This window comes from Rhinatrema bivittatum, chromosome 3 (genome assembly GCF_901001135.1).
Source record: "Rhinatrema bivittatum chromosome 3, aRhiBiv1.1, whole genome shotgun sequence".
Taxonomy (NCBI): domain Eukaryota; kingdom Metazoa; phylum Chordata; class Amphibia; order Gymnophiona; family Rhinatrematidae; genus Rhinatrema; species Rhinatrema bivittatum.
The window spans coordinates 346,252,114-346,267,411 of record NC_042617.1 but is presented as its reverse complement, the minus strand read 5'-3'; the positions used below and the strand labels follow the sequence as shown (position 1 = coordinate 346,267,411).

At 41.3% G+C, this 15,298-nt stretch overlaps 1 protein-coding gene across 1 annotated transcript in view; it reads right to left on the bottom strand.

Moving 5' to 3' along the window:
• Positions 1–15,298, bottom strand: part of GPR63 (G protein-coupled receptor 63) — a 113,857-nt gene that overhangs the window by 34,555 nt on the left and 64,004 nt on the right. The window contains exons 2-3 of the mRNA XM_029595396.1: positions 9,769–9,885; positions 9,470–9,550 (exon numbers count right to left, since the gene is read on the bottom strand). The gene's annotated coding sequence lies outside the window, so the exon portion shown is untranslated. The remainder of the gene's footprint in view (positions 1–9,469; positions 9,551–9,768; positions 9,886–15,298) is intronic.

The following is a 15,298-nucleotide window of genomic DNA, read 5'->3' as shown; positions in this document are numbered from 1 at the left end:
TGTTAGTGGAGCAGCAGACACCCCTTTGTGATCTGCCTTTGGAAACAGAGATAGGTGTGGATCGTCCCCTGGGGCATCATGATTGGGTAGTGAGGATATAGCTGATACAAGCCCTGAAGCTTTTCAAGGATGACATGGAGGATCTGAGTTCCAGCAGTGCCACCCTGGGCAGGGTTATCCTTATAGTAAATATTCTGGAGGAAGAGTTAGAGGGTTTCCATGAGTAAAAAGGAATGGAAACAGAGGTGTTGCAGTTTGTGGACTCCTTGCAGCAGCAGCAGGAACAAGTGAGACTGGAACCTGTGACAGAAAACGATGCTTACATGCTTGCCACGCTTTGTGATCCACAGTTCTCGACCTCCAGTCCCAGCGCCTCACACTCATGAAGGAGATACTGGCAATTAGGGTGTGTGTGAACAGGAATGCCAGAGGCAGAGCCACAGTGGGGATGTAGCGCAGGAAAGAGTTGACATCCCATAGAGTAGAGTAAGCATGAGCAGCACCATGTCAGCCACCATTTCCTCCCCTACTTCGATACCCCAAAGTCATGTTGTCCCCACAGAACTCTCTCTTCCTGACAGTTTATAGCTAAAGCAGCTGATAAGAGAGATACTGGCCCCCACCCTAGCAAAGAAGACCCCAGCCGAAAGTGCTGTGAAATGCAATCTGACAGAGACCATTGAGGGTGTAAACAAACATGTGGATAAAAGTGAGCCGGTTTATATATTCTATCTAGATTTCCAGAACGCACTTGACAAAGTGCATCATGACAGGCTTCTTAGGAAATTAAAAAGACATGGGATAGGGGGCAGTATCCTATTGTGGACTGGGAACTGGTTAAAAGATAGAAAACAGAGGGTAGAGCTAAATGGTCAATTTTCTCAATGGAGAAAGGTGAAGTTCCCTAGGGATCTGTTCTGGGACCACTGCTTTCTAACATATTTATAAATGTCCTGGAAATGGGAACAAGTGAAGTGATCAAATTTGCTGAAGACACAAAATTGCTCAAAGTTGTTAAATCACAAGAGGATTGTGAGAAATTGCAAGAGAACCTTGAAAACTGGGAGACTGGGCATTCAATGGCAAATGAAATTTAATGTGGACAAGTGCAAAGTGATGCACTTAGGGAAGAGTAATCCAAATTATAGCTATAAAACGCAAGATTCCAAATTAGAAGTCAATCAATCAGGAAAAGGATCTAGGCATCATCATTATCTTCTGCTTAGTGTGCAGCAGCAGCCAAGAAAGCAAATATAATTCTAGGAATTATTAGGAATGGAATGGAGAATAAAGCAGAGAATATCATGATGGTGCAACTCATCTTGAGTATTGGGTCTCAAAAACAATATAGCAGAAAAGGACAACCAAAATGATAAAAGGAATGGAACAATTCCCCATATGTGGAAAGGCTAAAGTGATCAGAGCTCTTCAGCTTGGAGAAGAGATGGCTGAAGGGAGATATGACAGAGGTCTATAAAATAATGAGTGGAGTGAAACCAGTAAACAATTGATTTACTCTTCAAAAAATACAAAGATTAGGAGACACATAATGAAGTTACAAAGTTGTACATTTAAAACTAATAAGAGAAAATATATATTAGTTAATCAACGCATTATTAAGTTCTGGAATTCGTTGTCAGAGGATGTGGTGAAAGCTATTAGTGTAGCTGCATTTAAAAAAAGGTTGGACAAGTTCCTGAAGGAAAGGTCCATAAGTCATTATTAAGGTGGAGTTGCAGAAATCCACTCCTTATTCTTGGGATAGACAGATTCTATGCTGCTTAACTCTTGGGATCCTTCCAGGTACTTGTGACCTGGATTGGCCACTGTCGAAAACAGGATACTGGGCTTCATGGACCTTTGGTCTGACCCCAGGCCTTTAGCCTAGCACTCTCTGGGCCTGCTGCCTTTGGATCTGTGTTCTCCTTGTCTGGCCCTGTCCTTATCTTAAGAACATACGAAAATGCCATGCTGGGTCAGACCAAGGGTCCATCAAGCCCAGCATCCTGTTTCCAACAGAGGCCAAACCAGGCCACAAGAACCTGGCAATTACTCAAACACCAAGAAGATCCCATGCTACTGATGAAATTAATAGCAGTGGCTATTGCCTAAGTAAACTTGATTAATAGCAGTTAATGGACTTCTCCGAGAACTTATCCAAACCTTTTTTGAACCCAGCTACACTAACTGCACTAACCACATCCTCTGGCAACAGATTCCAGAGCTTTATTTTGCGTTGAGTGAAAAAGAATTTTCTCCAATTAGTCTTAAATGTGCTACTTGCTAACTTCATGGAATGCCCCCTAGTCCTTCTATTATTCGAAAGTGTAAATAACCAATTCACATCTACTTGTTCAAGACCTCTCATGATCTAAAAGACCTCTATCATATCCCCCTCAGCTGTCTCTTCTCCAAGCTGAACAGCCCTAACCTCTTCAGTCTTTCCTCATAGGGGAGCTGTTCCATCCCCTTTATCATTTTGGTTGCCCTTCTCTGTACCTTCGCCATCATAACTATATCTTGTTTGAGATGCGGCGACCAGGGTTATTTTTCCCTATATGCAACAACTTGCACTTGTCCACATTAAATGTCATCTGCCATTTGGATGCCCAATCTTCCAGTCTTGCAAGGTCCTCCTATAATGTATCACAATCCGCTTGTGATTTTACTCTGAATAATTTTGTATCATCCGCAAATTTGATAACCTCTCATCGTATTCCTTTCCAGATCATTTATATATATATTGAAAAGCACTGGTCCAAGTACAGATCCCTGAGGCACTCCACTGTTTACCCTTTTCCACTGAGAAAATTGACCATTTAATCCTACTCTCTGTTTCCTGTCTTTTAACCAGTTTGTAAACCATGAAAGGACATCGCCTCCTATCCCATGACATTTTAGTTTTCTTAGAAGCCTCTCATGAGGGACTTTGTCAAACGCCTTCTGAAAATCCAAATACACTACATCTACCGGTTCACCTTTATCCACATGTTTATTAACTCCTTCAAAAAAATGAAGCAGATTTGAGAGGCAAGACTTGCCTTTGAACACAGTCAACATGGATTTACCCATTAAACCATGCCTTTCTAGATGCTCTATGATTTTGATCTTGAGAATAGTTTCCACTATTTTTCCCGGTACTGAAGTCCCAGATCGCCCCTGAAGCCTTTTATAAATATTGGGGTTATATTGGCCACCGTCCAGTCTTCAGGTACAATGGATGATTTTAATGATAGGTTACAAATTTGAACTAATAGATCAGAAATTTCATTTTTTAGTTCCTTCAGTACCCTAGGATACATACCATCCAATCCAGGTGATTTGCTACTCTTTAGTTTGTCAATCTGGCCTACTACATCTTCCAGGTTCACAGTAATTTAGTTCAGTTCGTCTGACTCATCACCCCTGAAAACCATCTCCAGAACTGGTATCTCCCCAACATCCTCATTAGTAAAAACAGAAGCAATGAATTCATTTAGTCTTTCTGCAATGGTCTTATCTTCCCTAAGAGCCCCTTTAACCCCTCGGTCATCTAATGGTCCAACCGACTCCACAGGTTTCTTGCTTCGGATATATTTTAAAATGTTTTTATTATGAGTTTTTGCCTCTATGGCAAACTTCATTTCAAATTCTCCCTTTGCCTGTCTTATCAACGTTTTACACTTAACTTGACAATGCTTATGTTTTATCCTATTTTCTTCAGAAGGATCCTTCTTCCAATTTTTGAAGGATATTTGTTTGGCTAAAATAACCTCTTTCACCTCACCTTTTAATCATGACTGTAATCGTTTTGCCTTCTTTCCACCTTTCTTAATGTGTGGAATACATATGGACTGCACCTCTAGAATTGTATTTTTAAAACAATGTCCATGCCTGTTGAACACTTTTAACCTTTGCAGCTGCACCTTTCAGTTTTTTTCTATTTTCCTCATTTTATCAAAGTTTTCCTTTTGAAAGTTTAGTGTTAGAGCTGCAGATTTACTTATTGTCCCCCTTCCAGTTATTAGTTTAAATCTGATCATGTTATGATCACTGTTGCCAAGTGGCCCTACCACCGTTACCTCTCTCACCAAATCCTGCATTCCACTAAGAATTAAATCTAAAATAGCTCCCTCTCTTATTGGTTCCTGAACCAATTGCTCCATGAAGCAGTCATTTATTACATCCAGGAACTTTATGTCTCTAGCAAGTCCTGATGTTACATTTACCCAGTCAATATTGGGGTAATTGAAATCTCCCATTATTGCACTGCCAAATTGGTTAGCTTCCCTGATTTCTCTTAGCATTTCATCATCTGTCTGACCATTTTGTCCAGGTGGACGGTAGTATACTCCTATCACTATACTCTTACCCAACACACATGGGATTTCTACCCATATAGATTCTACTGAGCATTTACTCTCTTGTTTGATCTTTATCCTGTTGGACTCTATACCCTCCCGGACAAAGTGCCACAACCCCACCAAGTTGATCCTCCCTATCATTGCGATATAACTTGTACCCTGATATAGCACTGTCCCATTGATTATCCTCCTTCCACCAAGTCTCTGTGATGCCAATTATGTGAATCTCATCCTTTGCTGCTATACACTAACTCTCCCATCTTACTTCTTAGACTTCTGGCATTGGCATACAGACATTTCAAAGTGTGTTTTTTGTTTGTATTAACAACCTGCTTTTCAGTTGTTAGGGATAATTCGGAAATCATTAGCTTCGGTGATTTTTTACATATAGGCAGATGGACTACGTTTGCTTTTATTGGAACCTCTCTGTTTGGATGCCCTAACTCTCCTGTTTCATTAGTATCCTTCAAGGATACATTTCTCCGAACCATGTACTGCTGAGTGACTGTCGGCTTTCCCCCTTGTTCTAGTTTAAAAACTGCTCTATCTTGTCTTTGTTGTGCCCTGACCATTTATTCCCTGCCTTGTCTTTGCCTTGCTTTGTCACGGACTGTGCCTGCATCCAGTCCAGGTTCTTGCTCAGTATCCTGCCCAGCCTGAGCCCCTATCCAGCCCGAGTCTGTGTTGGTATTCAGTCCCAGTCCTTGTCCGATATCCTGCTGCTAATCTACTCCAGTATAAAGTCCTCAGTTGCAACCAATGCCTACCCAGCCTCGTCCAGCCTGCCTTGCAACAATGATGTTCAGCTATAGAAGCCAAGCCCAACCAGCCCCCTGAACCGAAGGGTTCAACCTGCAGGGGCAGGGCTGGCTAGGCAGAAGACAAACCCTAGCCCAGCCCTGTGATTCTGCTCTGCCCCTGCCCCCAGAGACCAGCCTGCACCCGCATGACACACATAGCACACCCCTCACTCACTGCATCCTGTGCTATCACATGGGTTGCACACTCCAAAAGCCAGCTATGCTTTTATGCAAACTGCAAAGAGGTATTCCGGGGGGTGGGGGGGGGGGGGCAGGGTAGGAACTGGAGCATACTTTTAGATTTAAAAAAAATGTATGCACATAAATTAACTTGCATAAGTTATGCTCTCCGAAGAGAGGTATGACTTTATGCAAATTCTTCTGTGCACATACCCAGACACCTATGTGTGGATTATGAAAGTGAACTTATGCGCATAATTTCATTTAGAAAGCTTGAGGTAAGGTCTGCACATAAAAAGGTACTCGCAGATTTCACCTTTGCCATGCATGGTTATAAAATTAGCCTGTAAGTTTATTGGAGAATGGACTCATTGTACCTGTTAGTAATTGGCTGTAAAGCACCCTTTGTTAGGGTGCTATATAAATGCCAAAATAAATAATAATAAAAAAACATAGCTATTCCAGAATGGCATGCATGCAAGTTTTTTTTAGGTGCTGGGTACTTAGTACAAAACAGTGATAAGAGCATGCATTGGTGAGCAAGAAATCTTTAGACAAGATAAAGTAACTATTAAGAGGAGAAAGATTGAGATCGACTTGAGTTCCAGGGCATTGTAAGAGGAAGTAACCTCTTGCCATCAAATTCTATGATTCTATGAATTCTACAAAGATTGGATAAGTTAGATGACACTTCTCTGCTTATTTGTCTGTGACTCATTATTCCTCCCTGGGGTTTTTAGCTAACTTCACTTTAGCTGAAGTCTGTTCTCTTCACTTTTCTGTTCTACACGGCAATAGATTACGGAAAACACAATTTTCAGTACAGGTCGTCCTTGCACTTATGACACAATTGGTTCCTGAAAACTGCATCTTCAGCTGAAATGTTCTAACTCGAAACAGACTGTCCCATAAGAATGTTATAAATGGGGATTGATTCCAGCACCATGTCCTGATACTCTATTTTCAGCAAAATAACCCAGAATTTAGTAATATATAGTACAGTAAAAAAGTACAGACATTTTAAAGCAATAAAATATTTTTACATTGAAACGCCATAAGTTCATTTTGTGGGAACTTGAACGTCAAAGTCCAGAACTGCCTTCAGATGGAGGTTTTTTTTATTTGGTGCAAGTATTTTTCACGTCATCTGTTTCACATGCAATTACTACTTACCAATCCTGATGATCTTTATGCAAATGATGACAAACGTTAACGGGAGAATTGTGTACTATTTTAACTCAAAAAATAAGCAGTGTATATAAATTGCGATTTTGTTTTTCCAAAATTCAGAGGGCAACAAACTATACCAAAAAGGTGACAAGCGTGATAACGATAGGCATTTCTTAATCATTAATGATTAAGATTAATGATCATAAATGATGATCTTCATGGACTAAAAGGCTTAAACATAACCCCCCAAAACCCACAAAGAAACCTACGCTCCAACAACACAGGATTCCTAAACATCCCCACCTTAAGAGACGCTCATCTTTCAACTACGCGAGAGAGCATTTTCCATTGCTTCCCCCACAACTTGGAACACCCTACCCATAGAACTGAGGACCCAGCACCTCCTGAAAACATTTAAAAAAGACCTAAACACATTTTTATTCCACAAACTCTATTCTGACACCTGATCATCCCAGCACTCAACAGAACTCGCAAGCATAATCCTCCTCCTTCATGCTCGCCTGATGTACCCTCCTTTTCTACCCCTCCCTGCTCACTCCCTTGATCTGTTAAGCTCTTTAAAAATGTTCTCCGCAATATTCTGTTATTCAACGACTAAGAAAATATGTTGATTGTTCACAAAACCCTACTGTTCCCAACTACTATGTTAACTCCATTTGATTGTAAGATAATTGCATATGTTGGATGATAATTGCAGATTTGTAAACCGTTATGATGGCTCTACCGAATAACAGTATATAAAACCCTACAAATAAATAAATAAATAAATCAAAAAACAAACATGCAACCCTTTATTGGGCTTCTCTCCTAAAAAGTCTTTTCCCCCCTTCCAATAAGCCAAAAAGACGACTTTGGAAAGAAACTTTACATTATAGATTTTTTGGAAAAAAATATGTAAACATCTATTTTACACAGCTTAAAATCCGCTGATAAATAAAAAAAAAAAAGTACACTTTTTTCACACTATGAGGGCAATTATCAAATTGCTCATATTGGTGCGAAGCTTGCACATTGTCTTAACACCTTGTAAAATTAACATTTAGCGACCAGAACAAAATCTAAGTTCTAGTCAGATGCCTCCTCACCTCCTCTGGCACCAGTGCAGACCGAGACATGAATAATTTTATACATTCTTAAATTTAAAAAAATATATATACATATTTGTTTTTCCAAAGCCACCTTTCTGGTCCCTTTCTAGATGGAGGCACAGGAGACTGGGAAGGGAGAGGCATGATTTTAAAAATAAGCATCTTAGTCGTGAGGTTCTGAAATTCACAGGGGCTTCCCTCTCCCTACCTTCAACTGATCGGGCCACTGACCACGTGCCAAGAAATAAGTTTTTCACAGAACGCAGCAGTATTAACGTTCACAAACACAGCACCGGCATAAGCACTAGGATTTCCGCTAGAATCTGCACAGGTTACAAAAACTGTGACCTCCCAAGTTCTAAAAAGTGAACTTTGCTCACAGGGAGGCATTTTCTCCCACCACTTAACCTTACATTTCAAAGGAACGAGAGGCTGAGGTAGGGGGAGCAGGGTGGGAAGGGAAAGGGGCAAGATGCCACATGTGGAAAACCCCCCATTTTACAGAGAGGTTAATGTCCCCCGTCATGAAGGGAAGAAATCTGTGCAATCAGTAAGTGTTTACCAGCAGTGAAATCCCATGTTATGCAGAAAAAAGATATTACCAGATACTTCATACTCTTTTTTTTTTTTTTTTTTTATATCAGCACTGTTCTATAAAGATTTAGAAACCAGCATCAAAAGTGGGGTTTTTTTTGATGCAGCGGAGACAGCTCAGCTGCCACTTCATTTACAGCACAAGCCGGTTTCCTTAGCAACCCTGTAATCCATCTAGTGGCACACGACGACAGGTTCCACTACCCTGCATTTCTATCTGTCAAACAAATGTCAAAGAACAGGTCCAAAAAGAACAATCCACATATACTTGGAAGAGTGTGAACAATGAAGTCACAACCACTATTTTGAAGGAAAACCAGCATGTAAAAAAAAAAAAAAAAAAGTCCAGGACGTTAAAATCTCATCCTGCCAAAAGACCCTATTCTCCTCCCACATCACAGAACAAAAACAAATCTTTGGAGCTTTGCGTACTGGGGAAAACCCAAACCTGCCAAGTGTCCTGGAATGATCTGCTTTCCCAGCGTGTCAAACCTCTGCATGACCCACAAGCGACAGCATAAAAAGGTTTAAACCAATCTCCAAATCAACTTGGCCCAGGCCAATGCCAAAACCAAAATGGAGCCAGCGCCCTGCCAAGAAAAGCGCGTTAAGAAATGATCATTTCAGACCATCAGATCTTCTTACGTTACTGCCTCGGTTCGGCGAACAATCTGCTGATGGTGCGGAGGTTCTCGTGTCTCTTTGGGAGAGAATCAAGCCCTTCTACACCTAATTCTCCTTGCACACAAAGCACCTGTCAGGTGGATGATCGGGAAAGGTTTCAGTCGAACCTTCTAGGTTCTTTCGCACGTCACGGTGCGACGAACAGCTCTGCTTCCGTTCGCTAGGACAATTTTTCTCCCATTTTAAAATTTCAGCCGCATTTCAAACCGGTTCTATCGGAAATCCCCCACCCCCACCTCTCGCAATAAGGTAAATGTTTTTCCTTTTGGCAAAACAGACATCAGGGAACCAGGAAGAGCTGGTGTCAAAGGCGAGCTTTACAATTTGTAAAGATCCTAGAGATTCTTGTGCTTCTGCCTAGGGTAAGTCACTTCACCCTATGTTGCCGCTGGTATAAAATTTAGATCGTGGGCCAGCTGGGGACCGGGAAACAGCTACCGCACCCGACTAAATGCACCATGAGCTTCCAATGAAAAGCTACGAGCTCCTGACTGCAGCTCTGGGTGGCTCTAATCAGCCCCTCCCCCTTAAGCAAGAGGGTTATATCTACTACTGCAAACTGTTTGCATACCATGGTAGGATTTCTCACCTGAGAATTTATTTAGCATGATTCAGGGACGGATCAGGGCAGCAGAGCCTTTCAAAGCCACAGCGGAATACTAAACAGCGCCTGTCAAGTAAAAGGAACAAAAACCAATATTTATCTCATCCTTAAAAATCATTAAATAGGGCATTGAGATTTCAGATTGCTGGGGGAAGAAACTCAATCAGCCTTTTGCGGGAAAACAGGATAGCGCCGAAGTCCACAAATTACTGTTTACAAACGGATGTGCCTTGTACCAAAGTGGGGAGGTTAAGGAAACAGAGTGCCTTCCTGGCGGCCCTTACCTGCACATACAGAGATTGCTGGCACTCTTCATGCCTTTTGCTCGGCTTCTTTTCTCTCGCACATTTTCCCCTCCTCACCACCATGTCATCTCACTTTACATTTACAGTCCACCTTTCCTGAAAAAAATAAAATAAAATACACAAAGCGGTTCTCAACATTAGTAAAACAAAAAAAACCCAACAAGCAGCATAGTAAACATAGATCTCCTCTCCCAACTCCCACAAAGGAGCAGCAAATTAAGGGGCTTACAAGACAGCAATATCAGTAAAAATCTGCCATCAAAAACGTACAGATTTAAAGCTCAGTTCTCCAACTTAAAGCTTGAAGACAATATAGTCAAAAATCCTAAATAGCTGGCTATTTCTAGTCACCCCATCTCCCCACCCTACAGGGTAAATGCCAGGTGGCCCTAAACAGGATGTGCGCATCATGAACTTCAGGCCTGTTGCTATACACACAGACGGAGGAAAAAGTGCAGGCCTAAAGCAACACAAACATGGCATTTGCAGCCATGTGATGATTTTGGTAACTTTATATAAAAGACTGCTTTTCATGCAGAAGAGAAAAGACTGTTTATTCTCCATATCAGAGAGCTACCATCATTTCCCAAATGAGAGGAGAACCTCGGACACCAGAACCGTGAAACATGTCCCTTGGTAAAAACTTGGTATCCAACTATGAAATGGTTATTGTTTTTGCACTTGCTTTGTTAATGAACTCTCTGAACTTCATTAACCTGCCAGGGAATATTCCTGTGCATCAGCACTCACACGACATCATTTGCATCCCATCAATCCTGTGTCTGTAGATGACAACATCCAATCCAGATCAATGTTGGAGCCTACAGAACTGAATAATCAATCAGGTTTAACTCAGAGAAAAGGGACGCCGTTATCCAGGCAGACATTATCTGAAAGAGCCTTTGGCTAAAGGTTTTCCTCATGGATTTCCCAAAAGCTCGACTTTGAGAGCTTTGCTGCCAGAACTGACTGTGTAAGTCCATACAATTGTGACTTGTAAATTAAGACAGAGTTTCATATTCAGCATAGTTGCTCCGTAATGTGGAAGCAACTGTTTTGCCAACTATTCCCTTGAAATACTTTGGCAAGCTAGTAAATCTCACCCTATTTTGATGTCAAATCTCTCATGGAGACGTCTGTGAGACCTTTTGGGTGCTATTTGTCATTTGCCTGCATGGGGGAGTTGCTGAATTACCCCATGGCGTATTAAGACAGTTCCTAACTTCGGCAGGAGTGTAGCCTGGACTGGATAAGGGCGAGATACACTGGATTAATTTACCTTTCAGCTGGGCTAATTAGTTTGCCATTACATAATTCCTAAATGCAAAGTTGGGCTTAGATAACACTTAAGTTCTGCTTATCTGACATGACTTGTCATGTCAGATAAGCAGAACTTATAGTGCTTGTGCTATAAGCAGAACTTATAGTGCTTGTGCTATAAAACTGTAACAAACTAAAACAAAAAGAAAGGAAGAAATATCTGTACCATTTTAAACCTTGTTTTACCTTATGCTGCTAATAAATTAATTGACTACCTCACAAAAGTGTCTGTATCTGCTCCCTAAAGCTAAAAAATTTGAATTATAAGGATATTGGTTAAATCCTATAATCTCCTACAACATTTTCCCAACCTCCTCTATAGCTTTTCTTACCTACCTCAAGTTTGTGTGTGCTTCTCTTCCTCCCTCCTCTGCTTTCTCACTTTTCAGTGGTACAAGGCCAGAGCTCCTCCTTCTCATCCTATGTATGTCTTTTCTTATCCCCTCTGTCTCTCTCTCTCCTCTCCCTGTTTGCTGACAATCTTTCTTCCCCTTCATTTGTTCATACTCCTTCATCCATTTGCTCTGTATTTTTCCCCTCCTGTTTGATCTCTTTACCCCTATCCTGTTTGCACTCTCCTTTCCCAGCCCCTAGACTGGCTCCTCTATATCTTGGAGCACTAGGGTAGTTCAGTCAGTCAGATGGGGGAAACCAGCGAGGAGGAACTTGTGTGAAAGGGCTGCTGATGCCTACTGCCCCTCAAGTTATGAAACATATCAAAATGTACTCGCTTCCAGTATGCAAAATGTGTTTCTCACACTCAGAATCCTACAATTACACTCCTACTATAGCAAGCTGAATAAGACCTGGCTAAAATTACCAAGGATTGTTAAGCGATACTACTTCATTACTGCAGAGGACATCAGAGATACTTTGTGTGTGCTAGGCTAGAAAGCACAAAGCTGTTCTTTGTGCCATGGTCTTCCGCAGACATTACTACATGTCAAGCAGGATACAATATAAACTTAAGGAAGATGAGAGCAAAACCTAGGCAAGGTCTGAGGCAGCAAGGGGTCACTAGGGGTTAAGTCAAACTAATCTAAATCAACTCTGACTGGGTGACCAAGGAGCAGGAGCAGGGCAGTGCACAAGTTTTCACTAGGGTCTCTGATACTGCTCCACATAGAAGACTCAAAAGATCTGGACAGCTTAGGGCAATTCCTAAGGTGGCAAACTGGGTAACAACTGGCTATATGACAAGCTACAGAGAATGGTGGAAAACTGATTACAATCTACTAAGCAGGTGACAATGGAGTGCCACAGGGATCAGTTTTAAGGCTGATGCAAGTCAACTTTGGAATACGCATTATTACAGAGGAGCTAGAAAAATGTGCCTTCCTGCAGCAATCATGAAGTTGAAATACTAGAAAGAATGGAAAATATGAGGTGTTCACAAGAGGAGAGGGATCTAGGGATAATCGTATCCAATGACCTCAAAATAGAGAAGATTACAAGGTAGTGGGAAAACCAATGGAATGCTAGGGTGTATGGGGAAAGGTTCAACCAGTAGAAACAAGAGAGTGATGATACATCTACAGATCGCTGAGACTACATCTGTAGTATTTTGTCCAGAACAGAAGGCTGCATTTCCAAGGGGCTACCAAAAAAGTACATGGCAACATTTTTCAGAAGAATGCTCTATAACAAAAAGGTCACTATGAGGCTCTAGAAGACGTAGACCAACAACAAAGTATTTATACATGGAAAGGACTCACAGTGGAGATGGAGGAGACCTGTCTTGCCTTCCTGAAAGCCAGCAAGGTCAAACAAGTTTTCAAAGGCTGCTCTACCAGTTTTAGCATACGCTTTCAGGACAACTGAACTGGAGCGTCCCGGAAATCAGACGCACCAATTCCGATCCACAGTTCAAGATCATGGCATAGAAAACAATAAACAGTTAAATGTGCTCTTGGGACAAAGAAACATGCACTTCATCATCATGGTGCACCTTGTTAACTTTGTTTAAAGCTTTGGCAAAACCCATGGAATTTCTATATAGTCAGGTCAACTACTGCAAAAGCTAATACAAACTGCAGAAAAGCAAAGCAAGACTCACCTAGCTCACATATCAAAGAATACATGATGGGATTCCTCTACAAGAAGTCTGGGAAAAAACAGAAAAGTCCACAGAAAAGCTTCAGGTTTAAAAAAGCCTCAAGCATTTCTCAGAGTTCTAGATGTTTTACAATACACTCAACTTTTAAATATCACACACCTAAGAAATTAATAAAAATGCCAATCTAAGAATGGAGTAGGGATGTGCATTTATTTGAAAAGAATGGGTAAAATGCAATGAATGAGACCATTTTTCTGTCATTTGTGGACTCCAAAAATGAACAGAGGGTGCACACAAATTTTAATTAAAATTGTTTCATTCGTTTACCTGTCCCATTCAAGTCTATGGCCCATTAACAGTGCTGCAGTGCGGCTGGTAACTATAGCAACCAAGAAATTCCTGGAGTGAGGTAGTTGCCAGGATGGAGCAGAGGCAGAAGTACACAACTAGACAGGTCAGAGGACCAATAAAGGTGAAGCTGCCCTGCTCCTGACATTACACCTCTGGGGTCTTGCTACAATTCAGCCTTGCTCCATATCCCAGACTCTACACCTTGGGATTCTAGCCGTCACGCTGCCTTTCCGCTATACCCTTTATGCTACACCTTGGAGGGTCTTGCTGCCAACTCTGCCTTGGTACTATATCTCATACTACGCATTGGAGGTCTTATTACCACCTAACCTTGCTGCCACACTCCAAGCTCTATACTTTGGGGTGTTCTTGCCACTGTAGGTGGCTGCTTTGCACCTCTAAGGGAGACTTGGGATCTTCATGCCAATCTTCGAATTTCATTGCCCCTTTAGCAGTACCTGGGGAGGGGGGGGGGTAGGGGTGTTATACCATCTTCACTGCTTTGTTCCCCCCCTTCTTAGTGCCTTAGTGATATTCATGCCACGCTTGGTGCCACTCTGTCCCTCTCATGCTGTCTTTGGAAGTTTATGACACTGTTAATGGTGCCCTCTTTTGAAACCTTGGAGTGTTCTTGCTATTCTTGCTTCTGCTTTAGTCCTCTCACAGTGACTTGAAGAATTCCTGCTACTGCTGGTACCCTTTGCTCCTTTACAGTGCCTTAGGCTAGCCATGTCACTTTTGGTGCCATCTTGCTACAGTCTTGGTACCTAGGAGTTCTCTTTTCTCTAATGATGTCTATCCAGAAGTTTCTTTAGAATTTATTTAAAAACTCCAAATTTTGAATTGAGGTAACCAACAAAATGAACAAAGTGAAATTAACATTTTCCTCTGCCCATCCCTATGGAGTATCATAAAATTGATGGTTAATTCTGATCCTTGAGTCATGGAATCAAGCCTGATATGCAAATTAACCACCTTATTTATCAACTAAATGCAAATAGAATTCTTGAACTTCTAATGCAGAAATCTGGACATCAGGTCAGTTTGTGACTGCTGAAGTTGTTCAGCCTCAGCCGTAAAGTGAATGCATTATCATTTTTGACCACTGAAAATAAATTAACAGTGCAAAACATGCGGCTTTTTTTTTTTTTAATTAAATTCCATCCTGTCATCTTCTCATAAGATTCTTGTCAAAGGCTCTCTCATGACATCCGCTCACGCAGTCTTTTCTTTTCCAAAGATTTCTATTTCTTCATCTTAGATACACAAATCTTTCATCCTAGTTGTACGTCTCCTTTCATACTCACATGCACACACAAACACACTAACACAGTACGAAGGATTCCAATACAGGAACAGGCAGAAAGTGTCGGTCTGCCACAGGGAGGAGAAGGGACTTGACCAGTCACAAACTCAGTGGCAGAACCAGAACTGAAAGCAAGGATATCAGTCTGTGCTAGGCTACACTTCCCATATGAACATTACCACAGGAAATGCAGTCTTCTGCACTTTCACCTCAACACCAGCTTTGGTGCAACAATCCTGGACTAAGAACTATTATGACACCACCTCAGAAATGCATGCACAATGTGTACGAAGCTTTCTGAAATGCAGGCTTTAAAAGGATTTGAGATACTGGCTACATTTCAGTAGGAGAAGTGTCAATGGGAATATTAAAAAAATATATATATATATACAATCTTACTCTACCCATTTCCCCCTCCCCCGACATTACAGTATCTGACATCTGTTAAGTAAACTAAATATAAATCTTAAACAGCA